Source organism: Physella acuta, unplaced genomic scaffold (genome assembly GCF_028476545.2).
Source record: "Physella acuta isolate Inbredline_101_S28 unplaced genomic scaffold, ASM2847654v3 ptg000454l, whole genome shotgun sequence".
NCBI lineage: Eukaryota > Metazoa > Mollusca > Gastropoda > Physidae > Physella > Physella acuta.
The window spans coordinates 452501-464524 of NW_026731973.1; the positions used below are offsets into that span (position 1 = coordinate 452501).

General features: G+C 33.3%; 1 pseudogene; it reads right to left on the reverse strand.

Annotated features, from left to right (window-relative positions):
• The window catches only part of LOC131943392 (ankyrin repeat domain-containing protein 29-like), a 17445-nt pseudogene extending 6543 nt beyond the window's left edge, over window positions 1–10902 (reverse strand).
• Between the last annotated feature and the right edge of the window lie 1122 nt (window positions 10903–12024).

The window sequence follows — 12024 nt, forward strand, 5'->3', positions numbered from 1 at the left end:
CGCTTGCAGCTTGTTTTCTAACGTCTCCCAGAAGAGAATTATATATACGAGCCGACCCGCGGCATATCATACGCCGCTATTTAGTTGTTTTATTTTCTACTTTTCAGTAATTCATAATTTGTGAATTCGACAGTACCAATGCTGCCACTAAAAATATTTGCTTTAAAACACTATCAGTAGGTCGTTAAGGACGATACTACCCCCACCCTCCTTTCCCCCAACCCCTACCCTACACCCTCCCCCCCCCCCCCCTTGAAAGCAGCCTCCTCTTAGTTAACTCCCATAAGTTTATAATTGTTTCAAACTAAATTATCTGCCCCTAATAGCCGTCACAAAACCCGGCTTTACGATTAATGTAAACATTTAGCGTGAACCACAGCTCACCAGACCATATAGGGGTGGGGTGATAGGGAGCGCGCTTACAAGCTTGTTTTCTAACGTCTCCAAGAAGAGAATTATATAGATAGATAAATGATGCAGATAGCGAACGAAAATAGATCATCGTGTTCAAATAAATTAGTTTAATTTACATGTTTAGAAGATATCACTGTTCGTGTAATTTATCTTAATACTCTAAATAAATACACTGGTTTTCAGATATTAAACTGTTTGTTAAATGCAGTAGTTGTTGATTTAGATATGAAAAACAACTACACAGGATGTGTATCTACTGTGATGATTTACGATTTCAAATCATCTTTATGTATTTTTTTCCAATTTTAACAAGCTTGCTTTTTTGTTAGTCGGGTTTTGTCTTATGCATAATAAAGGGAGATGGAAACTTAGCACGGGGTTTAAGATCCAATGATAATACAATATAACATCAAATGAACTTAGATGTTTAATTGATTGTTTAAGAATTGATTAAAATGTCCCATATAAAGCTGTATTTACCGCACTATTATATGCGAATTTTTAATGTTAACGTGTTGCGCAATAGTTTTTAGCCATGCAGCTCAATTGTAGTTAAACCTTTAGTTAAAGTAGTTAAATTACTTAGGAAAAAACAACGTTTTAATAACAAGCTTTTAAAAATGCATGAACTAAAAAGGATTTAAAATGCTTTTCATTAATTAAATAATAATACACTAATGTAAGTCACTAAATGATCTAATGAATTACTTTAGTTAAAATTACTTTATGGTTATTTAAATAGTAGTTCATTATTATAAATTTAAGGACATAATTTATATTCCCCATATTAGTGTATAGTTATATAAAAGATTGTTGTTATAACGTTTTTAATGCACTTCTTTCATACAATTTAAACTAAATTTCCTAAATTTATTTTAGTATGTTTTCGTAAATACGTAGTTTCGTTTATAACTAAATATAGTAAACGACAAAATGAATATGTAATCACAATTTTAATTTTAAATCTAACATTATTGTATTAAAAAGATCTAGATCTGCTGTTTAATTTATGCTAAGAAATAAATAATCAAAAGTGGGTCTTCTTGCCTCTACGACAAGGTCTCGAAGTGATACTTCTTTCACGTAATCCTTACGTGGGAGCTCTCGCTATCATTTGCATATATCTAAGCTTGGTTTTGCATTGTAGCCAGGCTTGAATTTTTGTCACTTGTGCGTATAAATGCCTATTTTTTTTACTTCAAATCTGTATCTTGGCTTCACATTATTAACATGTAAAATATGGAGATCAGATTCAGTCGACCAGTAATCTTGAAGGTTAGAAGTAGGCCTACATAGTATCCCATCACAAGTTTCACTTGCGAATGAGTTTGAAAGGGAATCTTACTCTTTACTATTATCAATAATCAGAGCGAACAAACACCCAAAATAACAAGGATTGTATATGCCAAATAACATTGGGATCTTCATTACAATCAACATCTATTTTAAATTTCCCATGACCATAGTCAATAACTTGTATTAGAAAGTGTGTTTTTAGAAGCCTCGAGTTGAAAACAAAATTTTGCTCCAGTCTCCATTTTCAAATCACACGAACACGTTTGATGGTTCGTTGGGTAAGTCATGTTCTATTGATGATTATATAAAGTGTCAACTTCGGGTCTAGGACATTAACCCACCCCTCCCCCTCAAATACCCACCCCCTGATGCTGAAGAAGCCTGCCCTTAACCATAAACTCTAACACTATATCTAACCCTAACATCAAATTCTAAACTCAACTATATATAAAGATTTAACCCTAACATTAGCCCTAACCTAACCCTAGTCCTAACTTATTTTTAATTAGGTAATTGCTCCGAGATGGAAAGTTCGGGTGGGGGGGGGGTATGTCCGAGAGGTAATTGACACTATTAAAGCTACCTCTGAGAGAAAAAAAACTAGTGTGCATCGTATATTTTTTTTTGTGCGCGGTATTCTAAAAGTCATACACAAGATTACATATATTTTAATAAATGACAGCGCGGCATGTTCAAAAATATCAATCGGCCGCGCGACCTTGCAGATTAGGGGAAATATTAGTCTCTATAGCATGTGAGATTGAGGATGTATGCAATGTATGCAAAATAGAACTACTAGAATGAGTTGTGGGTCTTATCACTGTGGTGACAATTTGTTCTGAGACTTGAAAAGCTCATTCAATTATATCTTCTACACTTACTTTGTCGACATTTTTCTACAGAAAATTCACATCTTTTTCCTTAAAAAAAACAGGTTATTTTCATCGTCGTTATTGTCTATAAACAGTAGTTGTTTAGTAATTTGGTCCATGACAGTAAATCAAAGCTCTGCCACTATGTATATTCTACTGCCAAATCACGTGCTTAGCGACATTGTAAAAAAAAAGTTAGCTCCATTCCGGACCGTAGGGACATATATGTCCCAAGCAAAACAAATCACTCTTTAAAAAAAAAACAACAAGCACATCTGTTAGGAAAAACAAATGTAAATATAATACCTCAGTAGTAAACCTTTGACCCTTTATCTACTGACAGTACTTATAAGTACCACTTTTATTAAGCGCCTGTATTATTTTTAATTTAAGACGAATTTTAAAAAATTATTGATGTAATTGATAGTATTATCTCCCTTGAGTCACAGGTAGGTGGAGGGAACGAAGTTTTTTGAAAATTACTGGTGTGGCGCCATTTTCAATCTCTACCTGTATCGGTAGTTCACAATTGTTCTGTACATATCTCACATGTTCCTGATTTCCCTTTGTTTTACCTTATCGAATATTTTTTATTGGCACCTTCAATAGTCAGGCAAATACATTTAACTTCTAGTTATACAATTTTTATCAAATTGTCTTTGTAATAGATCAATGTTTACAAGTGGACTTATAAATACCGTCAGAGCACACGGACATTTTTTAGGATTTCTTGGAAATTGCTGATTTTCGATGTGGAGTGACATAAATATTATTTTGATAATTATCTATCGAAATGTACTTAAAAATATATATTTATGCATTTATAAGAAGTTTTGCATAGGGTTTTCCTCAGAAATATTGTAATTAATTGCTGATTTCTAGTAGTAAAAGAATAACAAGAATAGAGGTGGCAGTTGCAGGCTCGTTTACTAGGTTTAGTATACGTTATTTGTATACCAAAGTCTAGTTCTAGAAGTAAGATTTGTAGATTATATTTGTTGCAAAAAACTGTCTTGCATACAATAGCTAGCGTGTACATAATGTATACATGTAGACTAGTAATAGTCCATACATCTGCATGTAGTATAGATCTATATGGTAAATTTTAATCAGTAAACACAAAACAGTAGGCCACTACAGCTATTCCAAACACATTGAGCTCACTACTATTTTTGAACTTTACACTGTAGTGTAGACTTGTCATAACATTCTAGTAGGCTACAATTATACTAGTATTACTAGTAGTAGTTTACTGAATGACTAGGATTTCGTTTTCAAAATATTTGATTATGCGGCTCATTGTAATGGCTATTGGAAGCCTCCAGCAAAAGCAGGTTCAGTCCGGCAACTGTTGCCACACCAGAAAGACGACGGACAAGAACGTCTCAGAAATGAGGAATGAGGGAGCATGACATGTCGGCACCTTTTGCTGTGTTTGAGATCTAAGATGTGTTCCGATAGAAAATCCAGTACAAATCCTACTCAAAATATACTTTTGTGCTGGGTTTATGTGTGAAAATTACAAAAAACGATTGTTATAATTATTGTCATGTTATTACTTAATAACTTGTATCATTTTTTCCTGTTTTGTAAATTTTTTAATTTTTGGAAAATATGTCCTACATTCCTGACGGTACTTATAAGTACCAATACATGTTTGGGCCCTTAAAAATTTATGAAACATAATTTCCTTCGACATATGCTTTAAATGTGCCAAAAGCAATATGATAACACATTGTTTAAGAAAAAATGTCATTCGGAACCTAATTCCGTAAATAAAGGGTTAAAAAAACACCAGTTATTTATCTCTGTTACACTTACTATTTTTTATATAAAAATGTAAACAGTAGCTTAGCGAATGGTCTAAAAGTGGAACGTTTCTATAAATATCACAACAAAACGATCTCACATATACTAAAAACAGCCTTGTTTAGATTAAGTCTATCATGTAGTAATTATTTTAAAGCAAATTTAACAACTCTATGTTATTCCAATTTCGTTTGGCAATAATTTGAAAATTTGGGACACATGTGTCCCTTGGTCTTCAAAGAGTTAATGGGAAACAATTTACAATAACTGTCAACTTACCTCAGCAGACCGACAATAATATTTAAAACTCAATTAGGGTCTCGTTTAACAGATCACGATGTAATATCTAGACAGACCCATAAAGCATCACGTATACTTCAAAATATATGTATAGAATGACACAGGAAAGCGAAACTTTGTGTAACCGAGACATATAGGCATGCAGACCAAAGTGGATAAAATGGAATTGATGTTACAAATAAACGAGAGCTATTCAAAATAAACACAAACTTTTATTACGATTTTTTAAAAAGTTAAGAAAAAGAACGAATGTGTTGAATCTAATATATAAATTTCTATTCTGTATGTTTGGTTGTAATCGAGGATTACAAAGATATATAAGAAAAAACGATACTTTTATGGATACAAGTGATATATTATTAAAGTGCTCATGGTCTAAATATATGATTTAGAAAAATAATATTGAAAGTCTAATCATTTTACATACTTAGAATAATCATTTTCAATTATGAAAACAACATAAAATCGATGGGGGGGGGGATAATTTACTTTTATTACTTTGTTTTGGTGTTAGGAAAACAAATAATTACATAATTAGCGGGGATTGATTAAGTGCAATGTCGTTGGTTTTTTAAATACTGCCTTTTATTTATTCCATGCACTGAACGCGCTGTTTTCTTCTCATTATTTTTAATCAAAGACAGGTGAAGTAACAAAAGACTTCTTTATTCTGGAACGGGAATTCCCGCTGCTTTTTTTTGTTTCTTTTTTTTTGGGGAATTTGTTTTTGTCTGTCTTTTTTTGTTTGCGCACGAGGGAGATTTTTTTTTACCTCAGCCAATTGCGTACATCTTTTTAAGCAGACGTTTTAACAGTACATATAGCAGTTTAATGTTTTACTACGTTCTCGATTGTAAAGGCAAGATCAAAGAAAAAATTTCTTTTAAGATCTATGTTTATGTTTTAAAGCTTTAAAGTTTCCATCAGATGAACACAAATATTTTTTTTTTAAATCTATAACAGTTTAGAAGCAAGCTCTTAAATGTTCTATATGTTTACCTTTATCTATAGTCTTAAACTGAGCCGAATCCGGCCGTGCTTCAGTGCCCTGACAGTGTGTTTTGGTTTGTTTGGTTATAGTTGGGTTTGGGTTTGAGTTGGGATTTGTTTTTTATTTCGTTTAGTTTTTTTTTTTTTTGGTTTGCGTTAGTGTTTGTGTTTTCTTTGTGTTTGTGGTTGTATATATATATATATATATATATATATATATATATATATATATATATATATATATATATATTTATATATATATATATATATACATACATACAATTGATGAATTATAAATACCTTTTTTTAATGAAGATATAAAAAAATGAAACAATGTTGTTAATGTCGTTTGATCGAAAATTTTAAATATCATTGAAGATAACGTATCAATAACATGTTTGTGCTTATTTTCAAATGCAAGAAAACAAACATCTATTGATTTCAACAATAGAGTCTTTGTTAAGCTAAACGTATTGAGGCAATCTTTAGTATCATTTTTCAGATAATCTGAAAATAATGTGTCTTGAACAATTTCATTTACATGGTTAATGTCTGCTCCATCCGTAAAAAGAATATCTACCACCTTGTCGTGTCCATTTTCAGATGCAATCATTAAGGCATTATATCCATTTCGTTGTACTTGATGTATATCCGCTCCTGTTTTAATAAGAATATCTACCACCTTGTCGTGTCCATATTGAGATGCAATCATTAAGGCATTATATCCATCATCTTTCACGTGATTTATGACTGCTCCTGCTTTAATCAGAATATCTACCACCTTTTCGTGTCCATTTTGAGATGCAATAATTAAGGCATTATATCCATTTTGTTTTACATAGTTTATGTCTGCTCCTGCTTTAATTAGAATATCTACCACCTTTTCGTGTCTTTTTTCAGAAGCAATCATTATGGCATTCCATCCATTATCTTCGACATGATTTATGTCTGCTCCAGTTTTAATAAGAATATCTACCACCTTGTCGTGTCCATTTAGAGATGCAATCATTAAGGCATTATATCCATCATCTTCGACATGATTTATGTCTGTTCCAGCTTTAATCAGAATATCTACCACCTTGTCGTAACCATTTTGAGATGCAATAATTAAGGCATTATATCCATTTTGTTTTACATAGTTTATGTCTGCTCCTGCTTTGATTAGAATATCTACCACCTTTTTGTGTCTTTTTTCAGCAGCAATCATTATGGCATTCCATCCATTATCTTCGACATGATTTATGTCTGTTCCAGCTTTAATCAGAATATCTACCACCTTGTCGTGACCATTTTGAGATGCAATTATTAAGGCATTCCGTCCATTTTGTTTTACAAAATTAATGTCTGCTCCAGCTTTAATAAGAATATTTACCACATTGTCGTGTCCATTTTGAGATGCAATTATTAAGGCATTCCGCCCATTTTGTTTTACATAGTTAATGTCTGCACCTGCTTTAATAAGAATATCTACCACCTTGTCGTGTCCATTTTCAGATGCAATCATTAAGGCATTCCCTCCATTTTGTGCTACATAATTAATGTCTGCTCCTTCTTTAATAAGAATATCTACCACCCTGTCGTGTCCATTGAGAGATGCAATCATTAACGCATTCCATCCATGACCTTCCAAATTATTTATGTCTGCTCCAGCTTTAATCAGAATATCTACCACCTTGTCGTGTCCATTTTGAGATGCCATCATTAAGGCATTATATCCAACTTGTTTCACATAGTTAATGTCTGCTCCTGCTTTAATTAGAATATCTACCACTTTGTCGTGTCCACTTAGAGATGCAATCGTTAAGGCATTACATCCATCATCTTCCACATGATTTATGTCTGCTCCTGCTTCAATAAGAATTTCTACCACCTTGTCATCTCCACCTTTAGATGCAACCATTAAGGCATTCCATCCATCATCTTTCACGTCTACCTCCTTGTCGTCTCCATTTCGAGACGCAATCGTTAAGGCATTAAATTTCTGTTTCTTGAACGCATTGGCCATTTTTATACAATGTAGAATGTGCATACGCCTGTTGGTTACTTTTGCAGATGCATCAATAAATGTCGCACGGATGGTGTTCAAAGTTGCGTTTCATGCTCAGACCAATTATATATTTCTTCATTTCCATTAAACGCTTGAAAACGAATTCACGAAAACTGCACACTTAGCATCACCTGAAATGTAAATAAAATTAAAATAAAGTATTAAAAACATTGTGGAGGAAAATCAGAAAATGGTGAAACAAATACAGCACAATTCTCACACTAAAATTAGTAGACAGCAAATTTAATCATTACACAGAATGCAGCCATTTAAACTAAAAAAAAATTTTATGGAAAATTCTATTTACATTATACTACAGGCAAGTTGTGTTTAAAATAATATGGTACGAAATTTCTAAATTATTGATACATTTTGCACTCAGCAGGGGCGGAATTACAGTGGGGGGTGGGGATCACGCCATTGAGGGACCCATAGACGACTATAATAATTTTTTTATAATTAAAAAATAATGTTCTTGCATTTTTGACTTGACGGTAAAAGCTTTTGTAAATAGCAAAGAGATCTCCTACAGTAGTGATGTTATACAGTAGCTAAAACATGATGTTGTGTAAAAAAATATATATGCCTGAGCTGTAGTGTGAAAGATAGGCAAACGTTCAAACCACTTCCATGACTTATTTCCCTTTTTTAAAATAGTTAAATAGGGGCGCTATTTTTTTTTACATTTTTTTTTATTTCTATCAGAATGAAAAAAAAAACTATGTATGAAAAGATAAGAAAAAAATCTTGTATCATCAAAGTATTAAAGAAAAACATTTGACATACATTTTATGCATGATACCATAAATACAAGAGACAAAAATATTTAATATCTTTTGATTAGTTGTGGTATTTTATAAACAAAGATTCTTTAAGTTTTGTGCTTTGAAAAAAATTGAGTGGCATTTTATTTCAACATTGCTGCCAAACCACAATTGATTATTCTAGACTAGAAAGCGGATTTGTATTGAAGTTAAATGCAAGATTATGGTATGTGATTGGTGTATCAATGATCAGTAGCTCGTTAATGACGATAACCCCACCCCCACCTCTTTTCATCAACCCCTCTATTGCGAAAAACTCACAGCAAACTAACGCTAAAAATTGATTCTACACAATGCAGCGTTCTAACGGTCTAGGCCGTCCATGACCCAGTGGTCGAACGCTGTACTCACTACGTCACTAAAAGAGATAGCACACAATATGTCGCCGCCACCAACATCAACTAAACAACAAAATACCATTTGATCCTTAGTGACTCTACACTTAAATGTCTCCACCCTAATAAAATGGCCACGGATCATTTCGAGCGTGTATCGGAAATAGCGCTGGCTGGGGCAAATTTTGAAAACAATTATGGTCGTTAATAGTAGCCGCTCACGTGACTCTAGCACCACATTGTAACCATACACTGTGGTGTCAACGACAGTCTATCAAACGTCAGACTGTCAAAAGATAATAAGCTAGAAATTGTGAAATGTATCACTCACAAATTTCCCAACGCAACAATCCGATTTTCATCCATCGTACCCCCATGTCGGGGCAAGGGTAGATACTTGATTGAAATCTATCTATCTATATATATATAAAGCAATGTATGTGTGTTTGTCTTTTAAGCATTACTACACCTTTCATCCGATCGCCATGAAACTTTGGAAAGTTGTTAAGAATATTCTTGGGAAGGTTTCTGCGAAAAATAAATTCAAATTCGCAGGGGTGACGCCCCGGCATGGCGCAATTTGTTTTTTCTCTATAATCGGTATATAAAAATAATAGTCGATTGCGATTTTCGCTATTCATCTGATCGCCATCAAACATTGGTGAGTTCATTAGAACACGGAGAGTGCGATTTTTTTCCATGTACGGTATATAAAAAAGTCGATTTTGGTTTGACACCGTTCATCCAATAGCCATGAGACTTTGGGGAGTTGAATAGAACACTCTAGGAAAGGGTTCTGTATAAAAGTCTTTTTTTAATTTCGCAAGGGCGGAGCCACGAGAGTGTGCGATTTTTCTCTATGCACGGTATACAAAAATATAAAAGTTGATTTGACACCGTCCATCCGATAGGCATGAAACTTTGTTGAGTTCATTATAACACTCTAGAGAAGTGTTCTGTAAAAAATCATTTTTAATGTCGCAGGGGTGTTTTCTCTCCATATACAGTATATAAAAATAAAAGACGATTGTGGTTCGACACAGTTTATCCTGGTGCCATACAACTTAATGGAGTTGATGAATACTTCCGAGAGGGTGTCTGGGTTGGGGAAGTGGTGGGACTACGTTCGGTCAGTGTGATAGACAGTGTGATAGGATGGGACGTTACAAACGCTTACTAAATTTAATCAAGGTGTGCGCCGACGCACGGTAGGGTGTGATTTTGCTGCAAACAGTTTCGGCCCCCAAAGGCTCACATGGGCCACTGAGGGCCATGTAATACGTTTTATTTTAATAATAAAAAAAATAACCAAGATTAGATTATTAACTGAGTTGTTTCTTTTTGTCCGTAAAAAAATCCACCAGTTTCGTCACATTGCGAATGATGCAATCAGAAATTAAGATCTAGCATCTAATAATAAACCATTAGTAACGCAAACATATTGCATCAGTCACACTGATGTTTAAAACACGTCAAATAATTTTTTTACGTGTTAAAGATAAAATCCTGTTCATTTGTGTCACGTTAACGAATGTTAATTTAGCGTATGTTAGTTTTAAAGAGCCTATGCGGTAGTGTAATCGGGGGGTGGGGGGCTCCTGAGAGTGCCTCTCTACGTCCCTGACACATGGGCGGTCACCGAAGAGTGTTCTACCTCATTATTTCGCTGAGTAATTAATGTACACTCAAGGTTTTTATGCGATAGTGTAGGTAAACCCGTGTCCCGATATTTATGATCCAAGCGCAGGCATTGTTTACATTTAAATAACTCACTTTTGGAAAACAAAGACACGCGTATAAGAAAATAGGATTGGTAACGCATAGATCAAACCCATCTTATATATTTCGTCGGACTTTCTTCTATTCCCGCGGCAACGCTCGGGGACGGGTACGCTAGTAAATAATAGATTATTTTTACAGTGTTTCTGAATGAGTTATAAATACTGTTTTATAAACATTTTTCCACTGCTAAGTGAGGTGCTCCCAAACAACGCTTGTACAGTGACATTACTCATTGAACTAAAATTGGTAGCAATATTCTCGCCAAAAATATAAAGTATCCCCAAAGAGCCGTCAGTTTAACTGATAAAGATCATGTGCGCCTTTCAAAGTAAAAGGTACAAAGGCTGATTTGCTTTATGAATCTTTGACTGTTAAAATGCCACCAACAATATTTTCAGGTCAATTGAACTCTAGTCCAGCCAAGAATAACTGAACCAAGGCTTATCACTTAATGGTCTTTAGCCCTCTCTTGCTTCATCAAGCTCTAATGTTGTCGCTAAAACGCCTCCATGTTGAAATTAATCATGCTCATTGATTTCAACCTAACACAGTTTCACTTACTATTCTCTACTCGTGTTTGATACTAAAGTAATACTTAATTTTCCATTTTCATTTCACATAATAGTTTCAAATATGTACTATATTAATTATAATACATGTTGAACCAATTCTAAATTTATGTAGCAATATATATATATATATATATATATATATATATATATATATATATATATATATATATATATATATATATATATATATATACAGTAAAGCAGTGTGAAGAGCAGTGACTGTTTGATTTATTTGGTGACAAAGTGTGAAATTGTAAGATAGTCATATTGATTCTGTTTAAATTAGTTTATTAGTATTGATTTTTGTTTTTAATATCTCTTATTCATTGATATTTTATTATCTTTAGACTATCTATTCTAGATTCTATTCTATAAATTTCTATATTAAACTATTTCAGGCCTTCATTATTTTATAGAAATCTTTGCTTTGCTATGGAATAGGCTAACTTGGGATAAAATTTAGTTTGAAAGAATAGGGCTATTCGCGTAAGTTAAGTTTCTTCACCAAGTCAATCTTATTTTTTTTCTATTTTTTTAATGTTGATATTAAAGTTGCCTATCAGGACTTGGCGGGACACGGGGCAGGTGAAGTAGAGTTCACCTGTTTCTGTCTTTTTAGCACATGAAAGGATGGTTTGGTCAGACCCATGCTCAGCCGAAATAGAAACTAATGACGTCATCTTCCGAGTTTAGAATAAAATAAAGAAATGAACTATTTCATTCAAATATGATAGATCTACGTACGCTATTAAATCTAGATCTATACAATACATTTTTCTCGAC